This window comes from Stenella coeruleoalba (assembly GCF_951394435.1).
Source record: "Stenella coeruleoalba genome assembly, chromosome: 5".
In the NCBI taxonomy this organism is placed as follows: Eukaryota; Metazoa; Chordata; class Mammalia; order Artiodactyla; family Delphinidae; genus Stenella; species Stenella coeruleoalba.
In genome coordinates, this window is record NC_137150.1 from 42262070 (window position 1) to 42287099 (window position 25030).

At 36.5% G+C, this 25030-nt stretch overlaps 1 long non-coding RNA gene across 2 annotated transcripts in view; it reads left to right on the forward strand.

The window, feature by feature from the left end:
- LOC307187210 overlaps window positions 1–25030 on the forward strand; it is a 219448-nt gene that overhangs the window by 20458 nt on the left and 173960 nt on the right. For both annotated transcript variants that reach the window (XR_013828551.1, XR_013828552.1), the window contains exon 2: window positions 11005–11147. This is a non-coding gene — a long non-coding RNA (uncharacterized lncRNA). The remainder of the gene's footprint in view (window positions 1–11004; window positions 11148–25030) is intronic.

The window sequence follows — 25030 nt, forward strand, 5'->3', positions numbered from 1 at the left end:
GAGTACATCAAACTAAACAGAGAGGCATTTAAAATGTACTATTCTTTGAAAATTTTGTCTGATGGTTATGCATCACTTCAGTAGCATCTTGTGACACATGTCAACCCTATGACAAGCAGCATGAAAAATAGATTTGAAATCTGGAAGAAATAAATGCAGGAATCAATGACTTCAGTGAACTGTGTAGTCCTGTACGCTTGACAATTTCATGTTTTACACAGAAGAAAAACACTTGGAGAATTCATTGGGGAGTCTAGACTCAAAGCCATTTGCAATCAATGAAACAAAAGAGATATAAGCACGTGAGAAATACGATCACCTATTATTTCCCAGGGACTTTGGGAGTTATGTATGTCAGTATTCCAAAAGGGGGCAAACACCATTTTTTTTCCTCAGGAATTTTATAGGTTTATATAGCTCATCAATGTATCTGTTTCTGGTAAATCCACTGTAAGAAAATATCAGGAAAGAAGAATTATAGACCAGGCTGGCCTTTGGTAACAGTGGAAATAAGAGAACTTTAAATTTTCTTTACCTTAGGCCCTTGATCTGTCATCCAGCTATGATGCCATTCTTGGCTTTTATTCTAGCATACAGGTGACAGCGGATTCTTCTTGAAGCACTGACTGAAAATGAAGGCATCCCCTCCTTGGTAGGAACATGGGGTATGGTCCCCTTAAGGGTATCTGCTTTAGTGGATTCCTGAAGATAGGGAAGTCTTCATAACTCCAAAGACCAAAGAAGAATGGAATGGAGTAGAGTTCAGATTAAACTGGATTTCATTTCCAGCTCTACCACTGTAAACTTGCATGTCACTGGTCAAATGTGTTGATTCTCTTTGAGACTCACCTTCTTCATCAGTGAAGTTTGGATGACCTTCCTTTCACGGTTAATATGAGGATTAAATGAGATCACTTGTAAAAACTTCTGATATGGTGTCCAACATATAGTCAGCACTCAAAATGTGACTTTCCTTTCCATTCTTCCATTTTAGGTGAGGTATATGTGGCAGTATTAATCATTGAACACAAGATGAAACTCCACCTGGTATCTATTCAAATTAGGCAGTGTAGTCCAGTGGTTTCCTAATAGCAGCATTATTTCAGCACAGTACCTAGAAAGTAGCAGACCCTCAATAAATGCTTACATACTGAATGGTGTGTAGGTGAACATGTGCTAACGGTATTGCCATGATAAAGCTATAGTCCCATGATTTCTGATTTGAACTCTTCTCCTCAGAATTTGAATATTTACCAAAGTGAGAAATGCTATTCCCATGTGCAGAGAACCTACAAATGTGCCAGCACTCTCTTAACATGAGAAGAAATGGGACACTTACTTCCTCTGTTACCAGTTCACTTTTTTTATATTATCAAGAAGAAAAGATGGAATTAATGATAGGTTACAATGAATATCCTAAAACCAGTTAAAATAGAACACAGTTAAAATAAGGATAAAACTATGCACAATATCCAACTCTTGAGAACTGGATAGTTAGGGTTAAGAAAAGGATGATGAAAAACTGACTTTAAGATATGATTTAAAACTCTTTTCTGTCACATACTGACTGGAATGATTGATGATGCTACCACCATTGACAATGCGAGTTTGAGAAGATGTGAATCACTTTCAATGCAGTACGTTCAGACTCAGATCATCTACAAATGAACTTGTGTTGCTGTTTCTTAATTTTATACATTAAAAATTCAGTTCTAGGAATATAAATTATTTGTAGCAGTGTTGAATTTCAACTTACTTTCTGTTAGCAGAGGTATGATAAATGCTTTGTTATCTGGTTGTATTGATGGTCTGAAATCCTTAAACTACAGGGGAGAGCACATGCCAGCCATTTTCAGCATGTCATAAAAAAATTAGCCTTCTAAAAGTCAATCTATGGTGCTTCTTCAAAATGGTTGTTCATTCAAAGAAAACAACATGAACCTAGTGACTTATAATGATGTAACTTTGTTCCCATCATCAGTAATAATGGGGTAACACGAATATACTCTTGACAATTTCTCTCTTGCTCTCACATGCGTTTCAGCCTCTACTAATCCTCAGGGGAGGAGGGATACTCATTGTTTGGCTTTAATCTTCACCCCACTTTCCCAGTGTGATCTGCCCAGGAGTACAGACTAGTCTGAGAAGATAAACATGGAAGCAAATACAAGCCTGCATTTCCATTTCCTGCGTGAGCAGACAGAGCTACAAAAGTCTGGCCTATGTACATTCCCCAAGAAGCTGAGAACAGTCTCGGAAGGGAGTGGCTGTATTGTATTCTTTTTTTGTACCTGCTGCCTGACAAATTTCCTATGATATTAAATTGTTTGCTGAATAAATGAATGAAAGTCATTTAGAACCAACATGACATAAACAATTCAGAATCAGCCTTTTTGTTCTAGCTTTGGCTCCTTGGACCCTTGCAAATCAGCATCTTCATCAGTCTTTGTTGGAGCCTGCCTTCTCTTCATATTCATTTTTTAAAATTGAAGTATAGTTGATTTACAATATTATATTAGTTTCAGGTATATAACATAGTGATTCGGTATTTTTTTTTATTGAAGTATAGTTGACTTACAATGTTGTGTTAGATTCAGGTGTACCACAAAATGATTTGTTTTTTTTTTCTCTCTCTCTCTCTCTCTATATATATATATAAAATCTTTTTCAGATTCGTTTCCCTTATAGGTTATTACACAATATTGAGTATAGTTCCCTGTGCTATACAGTAGGTCCTTGTTGGTTATATATTTTATATATATTAGTGTGTATCTGTTAATCTCAAGCCCCTAATTTATCCCCCCTCCTTTCCCCTTTGGTAACCATAAGTTTGTTTTCTATGTCTGTGGATCTATTTCTGTTTTGTAAATAAGTTCATTTGTGTCGTTTTCTTTTTTTTTAGATTCCACATATAAGTGATATCATATGATATTTGTCTTTCTCTGGCTTATTTCACTTAGTATGGTAATCTGTAGGTCCATCCATGTTGCTGCAAATGGCATTATTTCTTTTTTATGGCTGAGTAATATTCCATTTGTGTGTGTGCATGTGTGTGTGTGTGTGTGTGTGTATATATCTCACATCTTCTTTATTCATCTGTCGATGGACATTTAGGTTGCTTCCATGTCTTGGCTATTGTGAATAGTGCAGCAATAAACATTGGGGTGCATGTATCTTTTAGAATTATGGTTTTCTACAGATATATGCCCTGGAGTACGATTGCTGGATCATATGGTAGGTCTATTTTTAGTTTTTTAAGGAACCTCCATACAGTTCTCCACAGTGGCTGTACCAATTTACATTCCCATCAACAGTATAGGAGGGTTTCCTTTTCTCCACATCCTTGCCAACATTTGTTATTTGTAGAATTTTTGATGATGGTCATTCTGATAGGTGTGAAGTGATATCTCGTTGTTTTGATTTGCATTTCTATAATAATTAGTGATGTTGAGCATCTTTTCACGTGCCTGTTAGCCCTCTTCATCTTCTGAGACCTAGGATCATACAAAAATTAGAGCAGGAGGTCTACACACCTTTGGCCTGTTAATGACAGATAACTTCCAGGACTTCTATTTAATCTAAAGACTTATACCTAAGGAAAGTAGAATTTGATTTTTAACATTCCCAAGTATAGTTAATCCTCATTATTAGCCAGTTCTGTGTTTGCACATTCACCTACTTGCTAAAATTTATTTGCAACCCCAAAGTTAATACTCTTAGCACTTTGAAGGCCATTCACAGACATTCATGTAGTGGTAAAAATTTTAGTTGCCCCAGCCTACCATTCCCAGCTGAGGCTGATCAAGACTACGCCCTGCCTTCTGGTTTTGGCTCTCAGATGGAAACATGAGAAAACATGAGGAAACAAACATCCCTTTTGAGGTCTATTTCATTTTGTATCATGTGTTTCACACCTTTGTGCTTTTAGTTGGTGATTTTGCTGTTTCATATGGAAAACAAGCACAGTGCTGTCTACTATTCCTAACTACAAGAAGGTTGTGATGTGCCTTATGGAGAAAAATATGTGTTAGAAAAGCTTCACTCAGACATTAGAGTGGTGTTGTCCATAAGTTCAAAGTCGATGAATCATCAGTGTATATTCAATCAGGTATCTTTAAACAGAAACAGACATAAAAAGTTTAATATTCATTGGTTGATGGAAGTGTGACCAGACTCACAGCAACCAAACCCTGTATTTTCACTAGGAGCATTAGTACACTATTTGCTCCTTTAGTGTTTGTGGCAACTGTATAGAACATATCTACCTCGAATAATGACAATCAAATGTAGACAGTACTGCTATCTCAGTTTTACATAAGAGGAGAAGCAGTCGAATCAGGTAAAATGTGACTGCAAGACATCATATCACCAGAAGTAGCACAACTAGGACTTCCAAAATATTGCTCTTTTAGCTAAATAGATACTTATATGTGTGAGTGTATGTGTGTGGGTACACAGGGACATGGCATTTTTTAAAAGTATTTTTTAAAGGTGAAGAACAAGAGATACAAAATCTCATAAAAATAATGAATGGGTACTTTAATAAGTTAATATTATTTTGAGAAACCTGAGCCATTATTTGTTGAAACTTTTATACTGTTTTGAAAATGAATATTAATTGCTGTTTGGCACTCAGATATTCCTTAGAAGCCACATATCCTTTGGATGTATAGATAGCTAGGGAATTAAGCCCTGGAAATACTATCACTGTGGCATTTTCTACGGCTTTTCCCATGAGATTCCTTTGGAAATAAGAAATGGGCTGCAAATGCACCCAAGTATTTTGTGGGTTTTTTTTTTAAAATCTATAATTCTTTTAGTGAAACTTGTCTTCATAGATTCATTTTCTTTCACACACAGGATGATAGATAAACATGTCTGCCTATGGGTGGAAGAAATTTTCTGAGATGAGTGCTTCAAGGTCAGAAGGTTTTCAGAAGACATATTTTCCTGCCAGCTTGCTTGGTAGGGTCAAGCCTTTTCTTGGTGCTATAAAAACTTAGGAGGCAATTAAGCTATGAACTGTTTGACTCCACTTGGTTTCCCATAACCATGGGTCTGCATTGTTAGAGAATATACCTCATGGCAGACAGTCTGTAAGGCTTCCTGGTGACAGTGACTTGAACTGCCCCTGTCCCTCCATTCCTCTGCATTCATTATTATTTTAAGAAGACCAGGCTTGTTGGAAGATTTAAAAAGATACACAAGCAGCTAAAGAGTGCATTTCAACTGAATAACGCTTTATTAGGAATCTGCACTATGGCAAAAGCCCTATACTATCTGAAACATATTCTTACATTAGATGGGCCTTTGTCTTCTGGACTGAGAGGGTTCTAGTGTCCCTAGAAGGCTAGAATACAGAAAGAAAGCTTTCTTATAGAGTATTGGTATGCAGTAGAGTGGCTTTGGTAGAAACAGACTGATTACATAACTGATCTTAAAGCTAGCCCTTGTGACAAATGACAAGGTGGATTATTTGTAGAAAAGTTACCTGGTATCTTTAACCTTCATTATTGTGAGGAATAAGAGACACATGAAGTACTTAGTACGGGATGTGACACATTAGAATTGATCCATACAGGTTTGTTACCTTGTTGCTGATGATCAGAGGAGTAGATACAAACAGCTTAGAGGATCAGCAGTTCAGCCCAATTTCTCCCTACCAGGGAGAACACTTAGCACTTACTGGACCTTAGGAAAATGAGAAAGAGCATTTTTTGTGCCTGGCATCAAGACATCACAATGGACAACATTACTTATTTTATCTACTAAATTTATAACCTGGTGCCACTCTAGATTGACTTGCTAAAGGACATGGCTGAAAAATAAGCTACTTTTACTTAAAATACATACAGCAGAGTGGCAGTAGCAATTGGAAATTATTACATTATCAACTCTGAGGTGCCATTTAAAATGCTTTCTTGCTATGCCTTGCACTGCTGCCAATTGGAGTTTTGTTGAATGCTGATGAATTGGTCAGTCCTTGAGCTAGGGCCACCCAGGGGAAAATTCTTGACTCCTAGGGTCTGTAGGCAGAAAACTCAATTTTCTGCTGAGGCCCCAGTCATGCCTAGATATCAAGAACCTCTTAGGTATACTTGAAGCAGATATTGTAAACAAGAAAATTAAGTGAGCTTTTCTATATTCATTTCCAATGTTTTCCCGAATGATGGACAAGTTAAGCGTTATTCTATGGAAAGGGTATACGTAATACCACATGAAACTATCTGATAGCTGGTGGGAACCTGCTGCATAGCACAGAAAGCTCAGCTCGGTGCTCTGTGATGACCTAGATGGGTGGGATGGGGGTGGGTGGGAGGGAAGTCCAAGAGGGAGGAGATATATGTATACATATAGCTGATTCACTTCATTGTACAGCAGAAACTAACACAACATTGTGAAGCAATTATACTCCAATTAAAAAAAAAATGATCCTGGCCATGACATTATTATTAAAGGAGGAGTAAAAATTTAAGAGCTCAAATTGTGAGCTCAGATAAGCTGAATTACATGCCCCATTTCTCTGTGTGATTTTCACAGAATATTTCAAAAGCGTATCAGAATTGTTCTCATAAAAGACACCTTTTAGCTTATCCAATTACATCAAATGTCTCTCTCTGTCTCTCGTTAAGTCATTTCACTTCAGCATTTCTCCATTACCCTTACTTCCTTCATTTCTCTGATTTCTTTCTGATTATTATTTTGCTTTACCCAAAAAGTAGCTTTACAAAAATAAAGTCAAGAACTTGTATACTGTTTTACAAATCTCCATTGACATAAGAATTGTGATTGACACCTGGTTTCCATCCCCATTTTTCTTTCTTCCTCTTGTTTGTAAAGCCAAGATAATCTTTTTCCAGCTTTTCTTTAAGCTAGAGGTGGCCTCATGATCTAGGTCTAGTCAATGAGACAGGAAAAAAATTCTTCTAGAAAGCTTCTGGTAAAGATTCTTATTTCCTGATGAAGGAGATAGATACCTGATGGTTGCTGGTACTACCACTTACCACTTCTTCCCTTTTTGAACAAGGATTTGCTGCCTTATCAAAGCAGCCCTCTTACCACAATAAGGTAATACGAAGAGTCATTATGGAAAAGGCTGCAGTCCAGGAGCCTGAGTACGTGATGACATCATTATGTTGCTAAATCAATCCAGAGACCACCTACATCCACACTTCTTATTGAACAAACAATTCATGGTTTATATTCCTGGTAGTTGGGTATCCTGTTACTTATGATCTAGAGCCTCTCTAGCTAACATAACTACCAAATTCATTAAGTAATATATCTGGGGCTTACAACATTTTTTGTCCTTTTTTATTGTGAGAACCAGAAGGTAAGAAAAAGTATATTATGTGATTCTGAGAAGCATGCTGTTCCATTGGGTAGGATCTTAAACTGTGCAGACTTTAGTTTTGGTGAGGAATTGGATAAAATAAGTAAAAGCTTAAAGGCTGAGTATAGATTAAATAAGAAGTTTATAAATAAGTTATATATATGAGGAAAAGGGAGAGGTAGGAGTACAACCGAGTGATTTTCCTCTTAGGGAAGTTGGTTTTCATCTATGACAGTCATAATATTGGTTATATTTATCTGCATGTAGAACGCGCATATCATTAATACTTACTGCCTTTGACACAGTTCACAAGGAGTGTACTCACAATGATGCAGCCTTGTGCTAAGGCATTGGAGAAACAGTAAAGATGATTATTCCTGGCTCTAAAATAAACTTGCTACATGGCCTCAGGCAAGACACTCAATCTCTCTGCTCAGTTTTCCCAATCTGTAAAGACAGCATGATGATTCTTGTATAAAATGTTCCTTCAGAGGGTGATTGAAAGGATTATTAAAAGCACATTGTGAGTCCATTGGAGAAAAAGTGCTTTATAAAAGTAGAAAATTTTGGTTATTTTCCCAGGAATGGAGAAAAGGAGACATATTTCATGGCTGCCTGTGGCCTTACACAGCCTGTAATAACAGCTCAGAAAAGAGCCTGTGGGGATGGAGTCAGTTATAGGCCTGATCTCTGATCCCCATTTCCTCTGCAGTGCAGAAAAGCAGAGGGTACCATGCCCGGCTCCTAATGCAAAGCAGAGGGTACAATGCCCAGCTCCTAGTGCTGTGTTGAAGGGACAGGGTAAGACAGAGTGGCCATCTTAGGCTATTCCATCAGTATATGGGAAAGAGAATGTGATAAGGAGTTAGCATTCGTGAAAGGAAGAGATGGCCAGGCTATTTATTATGAACGCATCCACCCCCTTCAAAATTAAGCACCTAACTGAACAAAGTTCTGTAATAGATATTTTATCCAGAGAACTGCGTAGTACCACCTGGGGGCTTATGGTTCAGGCCCTTGTTAATTATTTCCTGAAATAGAATTCTATTGATGTCCTAATATCTCATCAATCTCCATTACAATATTACTTTCACATTGCTACCAGATTTATCTTTTTAAGGCAAAAAAAAAAGTTATTTCTTGTTCAAACACTTCTAGTATTTAACATTGCTTACAATTTCAGGACCAAATCTTACTTAAGCATTTAAGATCCTTTACAATATGATTTACATCTACAGTTCCCTATACATAAATTTTCCGCTGCCTGAATTGTCCTTTCTTTTGTACCTATTCTTCCCCCCCCCCACCAAACCCATCCCATTTTTTCCAATTTAATGAGAGCCTAAGCATACATCAAGGCTTATGCCAAATGCCATTTCATAGAAGCTGTTTCTCATCCCCTTGGTATATAATAATTCCTAAGGATTTTTATTTTTCTCACATGCCATCTCATCTTCTATTTCAGTCATTTGGGTGTCATTTTATTTCACCCTTCTAGAATGAACCCTCTTGGAAGGAAGAGGCTATATTCTGATAATCTATTCCAGCCCCTTACATATGGTGCACTGGTCATCACAGGTGCTCAATTAAGAAAAAAATGTGTTAGGTTAAATTACACTCTGTATGTGTACTGTGTTATGATAGCAGAAATGAGATATTGGACTAGAACATGAGTGGAAAAAGTATTTTATTTGAATTCTGATCAGTTCACAACTGGGAGAAGTTGAGGGGTGGTTAAGGAAGGTTGCAACTTATGTCCACATGTCTGTGGGAGCTCAATCTCACATACTCACCCAAAGACTCACAGTTATGACTTGTAAGCTGTTCATAGCTGAGCAGGCATTTAATGTAATTGATCAACCTTAAAAGAGGAGGGGGGAGACAATAATCCTAGAAAACATTGCTGTAAGTAGGTGGCATAGCCTAGATTTTTATTCTGTGACTATAAAGCTCATAACATTTTAGCAAATAAAAATATTCAATAGATGAATTAAAACAGTTATTTGCAATCAAATAATAATAACCTCTAACACCCATTAAATTTTTCTAAGGTACCATGCTGTGTTCTTTTCTAATTCCATGCTGTGACTTTCATACATTATAGTTTTTACTCCTCCCAACAACCCTATAAAATAGGCATATTTTCCCCCGTATTATGGAAGGGGAAACTGAGATTAGGAAACTTGCCCAAGGTCACCCAGCTGGTTAAGTAGTAAAGCCATTATTCCCACCAGGTCAGTCTCACACCAGAGCTTACATTCTTCCTCTTTTGTTTTATTCTCCCAAATGATCTAAGCTTTCTTGCAAGTTTTTCACGGTTTGACAATTTTAGAAATTTCCAGGTTGGAAATATGAGTGGCCCGCTCAGGCATCTGCCTGGTCAAGGTAAGAGAATGACTCCTTCCAGCTCAGGACAAAGCTCTTATTCTCTGTGCACTGTGCAGAGAAAGACCAACCTATTTGTTGTACATTTAAGCTCCATCACTTCCCTTTTGCCAGCCTAGATCTCACAGGTGTCCACCTTAAACATTGACGATTTAGGGCAGTGAGGCTGGAGTTCACAGCTTAAATTCTTCGGGCAGGAAGAAATAATTTTGAGTTCTTCATTGGCCAGGTGTATATGACAGCTGCATAAGCAGGCGGAGGGAAAGTTCACCATCACCGTCAGTGGGATGGATTTTAAAACGTGACCTCATCAGTCCGTTTGGAGATAAACAATATGTTCAAGGATTTACCTGTAAGGTCTGGAAGTATAAAGTTCATAGAGAAACAAAAGTGAATTTTTAAAAAGTGACTAGAATATTAAAAATAGTAAAAAAAAAAAAAAAAATCAGTCCACTTCAGCCAGGACGATATCCTTATATAATCACTGAAAGCAATTTATTTTATAGAATCAGAACAAACTCCTCAAAATTGACTTCTAGTTCCCTTTGTAAAAGGTAAATTGGGGCTGGGAGCTGCTATGCTAATATTCATCCAGATAAGAAGTATGTTTGCTTCCTGACAGACCCCTTGCAATGGGGTTTGTGAAAATGAATGCACTGCCTTCACCAGAACAGCCGCACCGCTGGTGCTGCTAGCAATAAATCCAGCAATTCGATTTTAACTTGGATGTTTATCATCTCTCCACTTCTGTGCACTGCGTTGCAAAGGGGGAGGGGAAACGACTGCAGTTCAGCTTGCAGGCTGCTGGTGTCATCCCATTACCACAGAACAGAGAGGGTGCCCTGAGTGTTTCTATTCAAGTGTTTAATACATCAGTCTGTAATTTTTGTCTTGGAGGTAATGAGGCCTGACAGCTTTGGCTGGTGCATGATAACAATCCCACACTGGTATCTTTGAAATTCTTCAGTGCCAAATTCCTAAAGGAAGAAGTGACTTTTGCGAAATGACAGTAAACACGCTTCATTTTATGACCTCGTGGTTAACAACCTGAAACAGTGAAGTGTTTTTTGAGCTAGAGCTAAACTAATTTGAGCTGTCTTAAAAGTGCTGATGTAGGTGCTCAGCCACTGTTTTCTGTTTGTTTATTTTTGTTGACTTTTTGTTGTTGCTGTTGGGTCGGGGGAGTCATCGCAGGAAAACACATATTAGGGAATAATGTTCAGAGACTGTTAAGAGTAATAGTGAAAGTGATAATAAGAATCTCATCCAGTATTTTTCCTCCATAGTGCCTCCTCTTGAAAAATAAAAAGAAATCAAGCAGGATGGTTCTTAGAAAGGCTGGGATTCCTATGCCACGTTGTCACTTCAGTACATGGATCAGCAGCCATGGAAGACGGGAGACATGCACCGCTGCGGAGCGCCTCCCCAGGTGAGTACCACGGGGTTTCAGTAACAGCAGAGTGCAAAGGGGCTTTAATACAACTGAGCAACCTTTGGAAAAAGTTCCTTGTAAAACCGTGCTGACAATGAACTTGTTCTTAAGCATAATTAATGGAAGAAACCCACTGTAGCAATCATTTGTAGCAGAAATTAGCTGACAATCCAAGGCTACCTGGGAGTTGCTGGCATTTGATGTGTGGACTGTTGCCAGATGCAAGGAGCAGTGCATTTGCTAGGTAAAAGCCCATGAAGTACTGTTGTAGCCTGTAAACCAGGGCATGAAAGAAAGGAGCCCGTTGATCAGACACGACGTTTCTCTTTTTGAAAGCTGTTCAGTCCCAAATGCAAAATTCTAAAAAGAACACTAGAATAGAAATAATGAATGGCGGCAAGTCTGAGAGGAATGACATTACCAGTTAAAATAATGAAATTGCTCCCTCTGTTTAGAATAAAGCCAGGCTTGAGAGATGTGAGAAATTTGAGAAAGAGGAGCAAAGATGCATTGCTTTGAGTATCTTTATTTATACGTAAAACATGTGATCCATTTTATTTTGTAGTAACTATGTGAATTAATCCTTGTTGATAATTTTTGTTAAAGGAAAAGAATTAACTTTAAAATTTCAAATTGTCTTGGACAGTGGTTAAAATAGAAGTCCTAGGATTATAACTGCTTTTTAAAAATATATATTTATTTGTTTAGTTGCACCGGGTCTTAGTTGCAGCAGGCAGCCTCCTTAGGTGCAGCTCCAGGGCTTCTTAGTTGGGGCATGAGGAACTCTTAGTTGCAGCATGCATGTGGGATCTAGTTCCCTGACCAGGGATCAAGCCCGGCCCCCCTGCATTGAGAGCGTGGAGTCTTATCCACTGTGCCACCAGGGAAGCCTCATATAACTGCTTTAAAAAAGATATTTAATCATATCTCTGAAGGTTTATAGGCTAGGTTATTTATAGCACATAATGTGCATCTTTTAAAGGAAAATAGGGAAGTCAAATTGGTCAGGTAAGTAAAAGATCATGTAAGAAGTGAGCACATTTTTCTAATAGAAAATTTATTTTAAAAAGATGGCTTTCTGGGCTTCCCTGGTGGCGCAGTGGTTGAGTCCGCCTGCCAATGCAGGGGACACGGGTTCGTGCCCCGGTCCGGGAAGATCCCACGTGCCGCAGAGAGGCTGGGCCCGTGAGCCGTGGCTGCTGAGCCTGCACGTCCGGAGCCTGTGCTCCGCGACGGGAGAGGCCACAACAGTGAGAGGCCCGTGTACCGCAAAAAAAAAAAAAAAAAAGTAAAAGATGGCTTTCTGCTTATTCAAATTTCTCTTTACTGCAGACAATACATGACTGTTTAGTAAATTGTCTCCTACAGAGCTGTAAACGTTTAAGAGATAGCACCTGATGTGCCAGACCAGGAAACATCTTAAAATGTTTCTAGGAGACATAAAAATGTTCACATCAAAAGAGTTTATGCTCAAAAATGATTATTACATGTAGTAGTTAGCCAAACCTTTTGATATTTGTCTAAATTCTTAGCTTTTGAGAATCCAAAGTTATATCACATACTCTAAGATTTTAGACAGACTTTGACTTTATTTTCCTTACGTTAAATAGGACAAGTGTTCTAAATACTGCCCCCCCATAACATTCACTATTGCATACAGAGTTCACTTTGCACAAATGGATAACTTGACTTAAAAGTTTAATTCATAATTCAGTTTATTTTATGTGATCATATCTGAAGACAACTTGAAACCAGATGTTAGGACCTACTTTCACTCTCCTGAGACACTACTGTTACTCAGAATGCTGTGGACTCTTCCGGCAGTCTACTGGCAGGATTTCAAGACTGCCAAGGAATATGTTTCTTGCTCTCTTTTTTTTTTTTTTTTTTTTTGGCTGTGACGCGTGGCATGTGGGATCTTAGTGCCCCAAACAGGGATTGAACCCGCACCCCCTGCATTGGAAGCACAGAGTCTTAACCACTGGACCGCTAGGGAAGTCCTTGCCAAGGAATATCTAATAGGAGACATACACAGTCAGACTAGCAGAAGGCTGGGGACAGGTTTTCAAGTGAATTTAGGTGGTCTAAGGAAGACTAATGTCATGTCTTTTCAACCAAAGACATAGAGAAAGGTTTTCTTTGCATTGTATCCTTTTTCATATACTAATACAAACATGTGAAGTTGGATTAAGAAGATTAAAATATAATTTCCTATATCTTAGTTATTGTTTTATTCCAGGGGCCTATTTTATGGAAGACAGTGGCAAACTGGCATATTAATAGTGAACAATTATTAATGCGCTGAGGGGATTGATAATTAGCTTGATGTTGGGCCTTCTTAATAATAGCTATCTTTTGCTAAATCGTTATATCTGCATTTATTTATTTCATTCTGGCAGGAAATAAGAGGTTTCTGGCTCAGAGATGATCTTTTAATTACTCACGGAATATTTTAATCAGTTCACTACCTCCCAACGCCCCATAGGGTAAAGTAATGAAAGAAGATGTCACCTGCACAAACAATAGGGACAGGAACTCCAAAATTATGAATCTCTGGGCTTATTTAGAGGCTCGTGGCACAGCTGTTCCTCCTCAACTCTAGGAGGATGGAGAGAGAGGGAGGGAGGAACGGCGGATGGCGGTGAATACAGAGCTTTGCTCTGTAATGTGAACAATGTAAACCATCTCTGGAGAGATGGTGATGATCCGTGGATATATTACCTTTTGAAATATAAATAAATGTCTACAGGGGAGATACCTCTGTCTTTAACTTTCAAGACTTGTTTGCCATTCATAAATCTTTTAACCCAAGTAGTATTTGCCAGTAGTATTTGCTTAGTCATCCTTGGCTATGCCAAAGCATGACCATATTCATGTGGTGTTGCTTCCTGACATGTTTAAGAGTCTGAAGAATATTAATAGAAGAAGAGTAGGTTTATTTTATATGAATTCAAATAATTTAAATGGGAAAATGGACAGAAGTCATAGGGAAATATATTTCCATTCAGTTTGGAAACTAAGATCCATTTAGCAGTGGAACTGATTCCCTTGTAAGTTTGTAAATTCCTTATATCTGGAGATACACACATATACTATCTATGTTGAAGATTTATCACAATTATCACAGTGGACAAATGGTATAGGTAATCTCCAAGGTTCACTCCATTATTCTGACTCCATGTTTGATGTATTTCAAGATGGAGGCATTTTAATTTCAATAAGACCCCAGTAAAACTCAAATTCTATACAGTATGAACTAAGAAATATGGTTATATTTGTTTGCCTCTGGCTTTGAAGAATCATGTTACCTGGGCTACTTTACTCTCAGCATTCATATTTGGTCATTTCTGGTAGAATAAATTAGGAACAACATAAATAAGGATGGAAGACTTATCCACATGCAGATCTGGTAAATTCAAATTTGAGATAATTTTATGGGGCAGATAAATTACTCATTCTATACCTACCTCTTCCATTAGGTAGTAAGCGCCTAAGGACAGGTAACATGCCTCATGTATTCACTGTGTTATCTTCAGTGTACCACACAGGGTCTCAAACAAAAGAGCCACTGAATAAATAATTTTTTATAATAATAAATCAATGGATGGATAGATGAGAGGTGTTAAGGTGTCTATAGCTTCTTTTCAAAGTCTTAAAAATGAGTTTAAAAGTTCTGAGAAGACTCTAAGAAAAAAAGTCATACTGTTTATTAGCAAGAAAGGCATTAGGATTACTTATGTCTTTAGATGCAGAATAAAATTTTAAAAGGAAGACTTTGTAAGTTGTGGTCAAAGGGGTCTTTGTCTTTACCTGCGTTCTTTGAATACTTTTTTTTGTACAGTAAGTAGGTTTTCATTAATTACTTTTATACCATTTAAAAATATTTATGGTTTCAGAGGAGATCAGCAGGAGAAAACTATCAGAGGAAATAGATAATCGATGATGACTGTTCTGCCAATAGAGCAAGTGGCTTGTAACAGAAGGGGTCCCTTCCCAGGTTAACTAAACTTACTGGAGGTACAGGGCTTTCAGCAAAAACTGTAGTTCTTAAGCGTGTTGGAAAGGTCTCTTGCTTTAAGAGAGAAACGGTCTAAGTTCCATCTCAAATGTTGTAAATAGCAGGATTTCTTTTGTGTGTGTGGTCAAATAATATTCCAATTAAAAATTTTTTTTTTAAAGAAGATGTTGGGGGTAGGAGTTCATTAATTAATTAATTAATTTTTGCTGTGTTGGGTCTTCGTTTCTGTGCGAGGGCTTTCTCTAGTTGTGGCAAGCGGGGGCCACTCTTCATCACGGTGCGTGGGCCTCTCACTATTGCGGCCTCTCTTGTTGCCGAGCACAGGCTCCAGACGTGCAGGCTCAGTAGTTGTGGCTCACGGGCTCGGCGGCATGTGGGATCCTCCCAGACCAGGGCTCGAACCCGTGTCCCCTGCATTAGCAGGCAGATTCTCAATCACTGCGCCACCAGGGAAGCCCCTCCAATTTAAATTTATGTGTGTGTGCGTATTTGTATATTTATATACATATGTATGTATATGCCACGTTCTTTATTCACTCATTCATTAGTGAAGACAGGTTGTTTCTATGCCTTGGTTATTGTAAACAATGCTGCAGTGCACATGGGAGTGCAGATATCTCTGAGGTAGTGATTTTGTTTCCTTCTGATTTATACCCAAGAAGTGGATTGCTGGGTCATATAGTTAGTTTAATTTTTTGAGAAAACTTTACATGTTTCATAATGGCTAAACCAATTTACATTCCCACCAACAGTGCATAAGGGTTCCCTTTTCTCCACACCCTCATTAACACTTGTTATTTTTTATCATTTTGATGATAGCCATTTTGACAGGTATAAAGTGTTATCTCATTATGGTTTTGATTTGTATTTCCCTGATGATTACTGATGTTGAGCACCTTTCCATCTACCTGTTGACCATCTGTTGTCTTCTCTGGAAAAAGTTCTGTTCAGATCCTCTGTCATTTTTTGATCAGATTGTTTGGGGTTTTTGGCTATTGAGTTGCATGACTTTATATATTTTGGATATTAGCTCCTTAGCAGATATATGGTTTGCAAATATTTTATCCCATGCTGTAGGTTGGCTTTTCATTTTGTTGATAGTTTCTTTGCTGTGCACAAGCTTTCTTAGTTTGATATAGTCAAACTAAACTACATCATCATATTTTTGATTTTGTTCCCTTTGCTTTTGGTGTCAAATCCAAAAAATTCACATCAAGACCACTATCAAGGAGCTTACCCTCTATATTTTCTTCTAGGAGTTTTATGGTTCAGGTATTACATTCAAGCTTCTAATCTTTTTTGAGTTTTGTGTACAGTGTAAGAGTGGGATCCAGTTTCACTCTTTGACATGTGGCTGTCCAGTTTTTCCAACACCATTTATTTCAGAGACTATCCTGTCTCCATTTTATATTTTTGGCTCCTTTGTCATAAATTGGTTGTGACCATATATTCATGTGTTTATTTCTGTGCTGTCTATTTTGTTCTATTGTACATGTGCCTTTTTAATGCAGATATCATACTGTTTTGATGACTATAACTTTATAGGTTAGCTTGAAATCAGGAAGTTTGATGCCTCTGAGTCTTTCTCCTTTTTCTCAGAATTTCTTTGGGCATTTGAAGTCTTTTGTAGTTTCATACAAATTTTATAATTTTATTTCTGTGAAAAATGACATTGGAATTTTGATAGAGATTGCATTGACCTTGTAGATCACTTTGGGAAGTATGGATATTTTAAAAATATTCCAACCTATGAGCACATAATATCTTTCCATTTATTTGTGTCGTCTTCAATTTTTTTCATCAGTGACATAGTTTTCAGTATATAGATCTCACCTTCTTGGTTAAAGTTATTTCTAGGTATTATATTCTTTTCGATACAATTGGAAATGGAATTGCTTAATTTCTCTTGCTGATAGTTTGTTATTAGTGTATAGAAATGCACCTGATTTTTGTACACTGATTTTATACTCTTCAACTTTACTGAATTTGTTCTAACAATTTTTTGGTGGACTGTTTAGGATTTTCGTAGTGTAATATCATGCCATCTGTAAATATTACTCTCTTTCTTTCTGATTTAGATGTCTTCTTTCTTTCTTTATTTTTATTTATTTATTTATTTATTTTGACTAGTTGCTCTAGTTAGGACTTCTACTACTATGTTTAATAAAAGTGGCAAAAGTACGCGTCCTTGTGTTGTTCCTGATCGTACACTGAGTATGATGTCAGCTACGGGCTTTTCTTATATGGCCTTTATTATGTTGAAATATGTTCCCTCTATATTCACTTTGTTGAGAGGTTTTATCATAAGTGGATGCTGAATTTTGTTAAATGCTTTTTCTGCAACTATTGAGATGATCATAAGATTTTTATTCATCATTTTATTAGTCTGATGTATCACATTAATTAATTTACAGATGTTGAACCATCCTTGCATCTCTGGAGTAAATTCCACATAGTATGTGATCCTTTTAATATAGTGTTGAATTCAGTTTGCTAGTCTTTTGAGAATTTTTGCATCTATGTTCTTTAGAGAGATTTACCATGGAATCAATTTGAGGAGTAGTGTGGGTGGTTTTATTTTCAACCTTAATTTTCCTCCATTATCCATCCTGTTTTCTCTGTTACTCCCTCCATCTCATTTTCCTCCCTTTCTCACTTTCTCTCTTCTTTCTTTCTTTCCTTCTGTTTTCATTCACATTTCATTTATGTTTACTGTGTGCAAAGCACCATAGTAGGTGTTCAGACAAGTGGTGAAATGTTGAACATGGTTCCTTCAATCAGGAAATGTACAGTTTACTTTGGGAAGTCAGAGTCTTAAACAAGTGTTGAATATTTTAGAATGGTGTTATGGGTATATGTAGGAAGAAATGTTTTCCCAAAGAGTGATGCCCTTGTACTTGCATAGTCATTTTTTTCTTGGATTCCATTAATCCTATCAACAAATACTTTTTGAGCACCAGTTACAAACTTTGAATATTTTAGGCACTGATGATCTGCCTTCTTTTCCACTGGTCTGTAACCATGCTCCCATTCTCAAATCTCCTCTCTTTTTAAGGCATGTCCTTATTTCCCTGACTTAATCACTATTAAACTCTTTTTTAAGAAACTTGCTCTTTTCTTTATTTTTCTTTCTTTCTTTCATATATATAAATATATACTTTATATATATATATAAATATATACTTTATATATATAAAAATATATACTTTATATATATATAAAAATATATACTTTATATATATATAAATATATACTTTATATATATATATATGTATGTCTTAGTCTCCCATACCTGGTTATACCAGGAAGCAGAAGTGATGTTACCACATTTATCCATTCATTTTTAATTCACTTGTTCAAGAAACACCTATTCAGCAAACATTTATTCAGTAAACATCTAGTTAGTGTGTAATCTTTTTCAGGCCCTAGATTAGGCTCTGCCTTTGATGTTCTCCTTGTTCCTATTGTCACTTTTATATTCTTCTGCTTTCAGGTATATGCCGCCTACATGTATGACCCAATGCCCCTCTGGTTGCTTCTTCCTTCTGACCTCCCTGTTAATCTGTCTTCTTCGAGGGCTTTGACACCTGACATGACTCTTCTTTTCTACCATATCCTCTGACATCAGAAAAAATAATATCAGCACCCATGTGGGTAAATTCATGCTCTCTAAAAACAATTGAAGAATTTACTCTTCAATTATTTCTCTCTCCAAGTAAATATTACTTGATTTATTTCTTCCACATAGAGCAAAATTAGCTGAGTACAAAGTTAACTGGTAACTGGTATTAAGTAGATGTTTTTTCCAAATTTTGTATTGATGTACAAGAATGTGGTATCTTAATTATGAACCTTGTATTTGTCTACTTAAACATTACTCTAACTTTTAAGATTTTTAATTTCTTAGGTAACTGGAAAAATAGATAGTTAAATTTATTTACAGTATTTGTGACTTTCCCAAGATGACTGAAAAAATATTTCAGGTAAAAATATAAATTAGATTTATGAACACTTTAAGAGACAGTCTTAGTACTTTATTATGACCAATAAAGAAAATAAAACCTGATTAACGACAGTACATGTAGCCATAAAGCCCTCAATTGGTTAGTTACAAAGTTACAATTAATAGTTCACTCAGGGCTTCCCTGGTGGTTAAGAATCCACCTGCCAATGCAGGGGACATGGGTTTGAGCTGTGGTCTGGGAAGATCCCACATGCTGCGGAGCAACTAAGCCTGTGGGCCGCAACTACTGAGCCTGTGCTCTAGAGCCCGCAAACCACAGCTGCTGAAGCCTGCACGCCTTGAGCCCGTGCTCTTCAACAAGAGAAGCCACCACAATGAGAAGCCTGTGCACTGCAACAAAGAGTAGCCCCTGCTCACTGCAACTAGAGAAAGCCCACGCGCAGCAACAAAGACCCAACACAGCCAAAAATAAATAAAATAAAATAAATTAAAAAAAATAGTTCATTCAAAATCTTAATGGGATGTAGTATTAAATTGATCACTATAATTTATTACGTTGAATAAGATTTTGAAGACTCATATTTGAAATAACCTACTGGAAAATGTTAGCAATTATGTTAAAATCTGATTACATGATATTTCATTCAGTTAATTAACTTGAGAGAGATGAAGTTTTTTTTATTATAGAAGTAGTCCCTTTTGAAAGCAATGAAATTCAGCTTATAGCTTAATTAATTTTGTAACATATTTGCTTGAAATATAAACTCAGCATATTTCTAGTGACAGAAATGTTTAAGTTACCTGATGTTAACTGGTTTAAGTGTGGCATTGTTATCACTTTAGTAGATACTAAATTCTATCTGTAAAATAAGAAGTTGATGATATCTTGGTCATTCACTTATACTGGACAAAAATTAGATGTATTGCTGTTAGGTAATATGAAAGTGCAAATGTCCTTTCTAAGTGCATAGCATAGAATAGTTTTGTAATTCACTGGAAATTTATAAACTTATAAGTATTATTTATAAGGATGCCCTATAAATCATTGGATTTGTTAAAAAAAAGATGCATTGAAGAGAAATCATAGAATACTTCTGTGGAATAACATCAGTTACTTTATTTTGTTTTATTTATTTATTTAAAAAAAATTCTTTTCCCATGTAGGCCATTACAGAGTATTAAAAAAGTCCCCTGTGCTATACAGCAGATTCTTATAAATTATCTATTTTATATATAGTAGTGTGTATATATCAATCCCAGTCTCCTAATTTATCCCTCCCCCCGCCTTTATCCCCTGGTAACCGTTTGTTTTCTATATCCATGACACTACTTCTGTTTTGTAAATAAGTTCATTTGTACCCGCCCTTTTTATAGATTCCACATATAAGCAATATCATATGAGAGTTGTCTTTCTGTGTCTGACTCACTTCACTCAGTATGACAATCTCTAGGTCCATCCATGTTGCTGCAAGTGGCATTATTTTGTTCTTTTTTATTGCTGAGTAATATTGCATTGTATATATGTACCACATATTTTTTATCCACTCCTCTGTTGATGGACAGTTAGGTTGCTTCCATGTCCTGGTTATTTTTAATAGTTCTGCAGTGAACATTAGGGTATGTGTATCTTGGAATTATGGTTTTCTCCGGGTATATGACCAGGAATGGGATTGCTGTGTCATATGGTTGTTCTATTTTTAGAACTATTTTTAGTTCTATTTTTAAGGAACCTCCATACTGTTCTCCATAGTGGCTGTACCAACAGTGTAGGAGTGTTCGCTTTTCTCCACACCCTCTCCAACATTTACTGTTTGTAGATTTTTTTGATGAACGTCAGTTACTTTAGCTTCTTGAGCTAAAACACAACTACAAACTGAAGTTAGACCTGGATTTGAGATTACTTGTTAGAATAAGTTTTGGTTTAAGACCTTATTACAAGTTTACCTTAAGAGTATTTCAGAATTGATTTTATGTCCTGGTGTTTTAACTTGTTTGGCTTTTATCAATATGCTTTACTTTAAGTTGATTCAGAAAGAGAGAATTTTAAGATTTTAGAAAAATTACATTGCAAACATCTCAATCTCAAAACTCAGTGCGATAATACCTCATTATTTATTTTTTCTTTAAATTGATTTATCACCCTTGCGTTCTTAGAATAAACTACACTTGGTCATGTTGTATAATCCTTTTCAGGTATTGCTGAGGTATATTTACTAATATCTTGTTAAGGATTTTTGCAAATATGTTTATGAGAGAGACTAGTTTGTAGTTACAGTTTCTTTGGTCCTCATCAGCTCTTTGAATCAGGATTGTGCTAGTCCTTCCAAAATGTGAGAGACATTTTCTTTCTTTCTTTTTTTTTTCCCTTTATTATCTAAAAGGGTTTATGTTAAATTGGCTAGGAAATATTTGTGGATAAAGGTATGGGAGCCAGGAGTTACATTTTTGGGAAGATTTTAAATAATGGTTTCAACTGGATTGTCACGTATTTTGATTTTCTATTTTATTGGTCTGTTTTAGTAAGTTGTCTTTTTAAAGAGATTTGTCTGTTTCATCCAAATTTTCAAATTTATTGGTGTAAAATTATTCATAATATCTGTTTACTTTCCTTTTAATGTCTATAGTTCTCTTCATCTTCTTTATATGGTAATTTGTGTTTTCATTCTGTTTTTCTTGATCAGTATTGCTAGTGGTTTATAAAGTTTACCAGTCTTTTTAAAGAACAAATTATGGTTTTAAAAGTTTTTATTTCACGTTTATTATCTACTTCACTGATCTCTACTTTTCTCTTTGTTATTCCATTTCTTCTATTTTTTAAAGTTTTGTGACCTCTCCCGTTGTGGAGCACAGGCTCCGGACACGCAGGCTCAACGGCCATGGCTCACGGGCCCAGCCGCTCCACGGCATGTGGGACCTTCCCGGACCGGGGCACGAACCCATGTCCCCTGCATCGGCAGGCAGACTCTCAACCACTGCGCCACCAGGGAAACCCATATTTTTTAAAGTTTTGATTTGCTGTTTTTCTAGCTTCTGTCTTTGGAAGCTCAGATCTTTGAATTTTCAGTCTTTCCTCTTTTTTTATATGTACACTTAAATCCGTAAATTTTCTCTACAGCACTGCTTTTACTGCATTGCACAATTCTTAATATGTTGTACATTTATTATCCTTTGAGTTAAAAGTCTTTAAAAATGTGTTTTCATTTTCCACCTGAAAATAGTCTTACTTTATTTTTATGTCCTATTTTTCTTTCCTCATCTATTTGAGAGTGTTAGGGAAGTACTAATTGTAAGATATATTTTCTTATATGAACAAATTTAGTTTATTATTACAAAAGTTTTGTAATTTTCTAGATGAGATGCCAATGAAAAATTTCATTGGTGCAGGTATCAAAAAATGTTAGCTGTGTATATTACATGGTATGAACTATTGATATTTTTAATCTGTCAGTGAAGTTTAACTGACATGGGGTAGTTTTGTTGTTTTGTTTTGTTCTGCTCTGTATTGTTTTGGAAAACACTCATTGAATGTTATAAGTCAGTAATGATGTTAATATAAATATATCTTTCTATTACAAATGTGCATTTTTTAAAACTTAAGTTATTTTAAAGTATCCATATTTCTGTATAAGTCTGCTAGGGCTGCCATCACAAAATAACATAGACTGGGTGGCTTAAACAACAGAAATTTATTTTCTCACAGTTCTGGAGGCTGGAAGTCTAAGATCGAGGTGCAAGCAGGGTGGTTTCTGTTGTGGCCTCTCTTCCTGGCTTGTAGCTGGCTGCACCTTCTTGCTGTGTCTTCAACATGGCCTTTCTTCTGTGTTTGCAAACTCCTGGTGTCTCTTTCTCTTCTTATAAGGACATTAGTCCCATTGATTAGGACCCCACCCTAATGACCTCATTTAATCTTAACTACCTTCTTAAAGGCCCTATCTCCAAAAACAGTCACACTGGGGTTAGGCTTTGCCATGTGATTTCTGGGGAGACACAGTTCAGTCCATAACATGTATCATTATATTTTCTAGTGTGAAAATATATTTTCTTACCCTACTGTAGTAACATAGCCTATATTTAGTAATTTATAATAATTATGTTGAAATACATATATTATCTATCTACCTATTGTTTATTTTTTATTTTATTAGTTTGAGAATGTGGCTAATATTGATACTTACCAGTGTTCTTAGTCTTCCTTAATCAATAGAAATTGATTAGAGGCCAAACAAGAAATTCAGGCAAGGCTTTATTGGGGCCCCTGCTGCAGCAAGGGGGAGTGAGAACAAGTGACAGTTTCCCTTGCTCACCCCCCCACCCCGAGGTGGAGGCAAGCTGGTTCCTTATATGGGGTGAGGGTAGGGGTGTGTCCAGGGGTTGGGCCAGAGAGGTGGCTTAGGTGGCCTTGGTGGTGTTGAGTGCAGGGAGCATGTGCAGTACCCTGCTTTTGCTCCCGACATCCTGTTTTTGCTCCTGGCTCTTCAGAAGTAACAGTTGGACTTTTGGGGTCTTTTTGTATATTGCTGTCCAGAATTTTCCCCAACTGCACATGCACAGCTATTTTTAGTCCCTTATAGTTTCTTTGTATTTTGTTGCTCAAGGAGACGTTTGTCCAGGTGCAAGCAGTGCAGGCAAGGGTCCCAGGTCCCAGCCTGTCTCAATATAAGAGCATAAGAATTACTCAAGGGAATTTAAAGTAATCATAAAATGTGGTCATTTTAACGTAATCATAATAAAAATAGTTTTAAAATTCTGTTAAACAGAAACATTGATTTCCCTTTTTGTAGCTGCATGGCAGAAGAGGTATACAAAATGAAGTATTTTAAAAACGTTTTAAATGTATTTTGGGAGATCATAAAAGTAAGAAACCTTGAATTCAGAAAATTACTGAAAGGACTGAAATACTGAATCCAGTTTTTGTCCTGAGGATCTTTGTTGATCACTGGTGACCTTTTCTGATTCTGATGGACTTAGTGACACCCTTTCACCTTGTATTAGTCAGGATCCTCTGAGAGTGAATAACCAAGTGTGAACTACAGAAATATGTGCCTCTCAGGGATTATGGAGGGAAATGTGTCTATATCGTTCTTGGCTTGGGTAGAATGATAAAGGAAATGTTATCCAAGAGCACTTCTAGCCTAGGGCAAGGATTGAATTTAGTGGGAAATTTAGTTTCAACCAGTGTCTGGTCAGATGTGCCCCCAGATGCCTGGAAGAACCAAATGCAAATCCTCTCTAGAGGATTGCAGACCTCAAAAACTTACCATAGAAAAAGGTGCAAAGATTATGAAAACAAATTAAAAAGTCATAAGGTAAGAAATTTACTCACCATGTAGAAGCATAAGCTGGAAGAGCAAACAGAACAATCTGAACTGTGTGGATGGCAGATATCAGAAATAACAGATACAAAATAGTAAAATGTGTATGTTATGTTTGGGATAAAAAAGGTGTCACAAACAATGAAGGAACAAGAGAATATAAAAATTGACAAAGTTTTAAGAAAACGAATCAAATAAAACTTCAATATTAGAAACTATTATACTTAATAATTGGACTTAGCCAATAGATTGTAAAAATTCAGAAAAGTACAATGAAGAGTGTATAGTGGTTTGAAACTAATCTAAAGAAAATATTTAGAGGTAAGCACAAGCAGAGAAATTTAAAATGTTAAGGAGTTTTAGAGATATGGAGCATTGATTGAGAAGACTTAAAATGTCTCTCTTCAAAGTGCCAGAGAGGGAGAATGGAGGAGATAAAATATTCAAAGGGAAAAACAAGTAAGGGTACATTTTCCAGAAGTGAAGAAAAACACCAGTAAAGAATTTTGACAGATTTCAGAACAGCAAAGCAAAGAAAATGTTTAAAGTGATCAGAAAAATAAAGAGAAATTACTTAAAAAGGAAC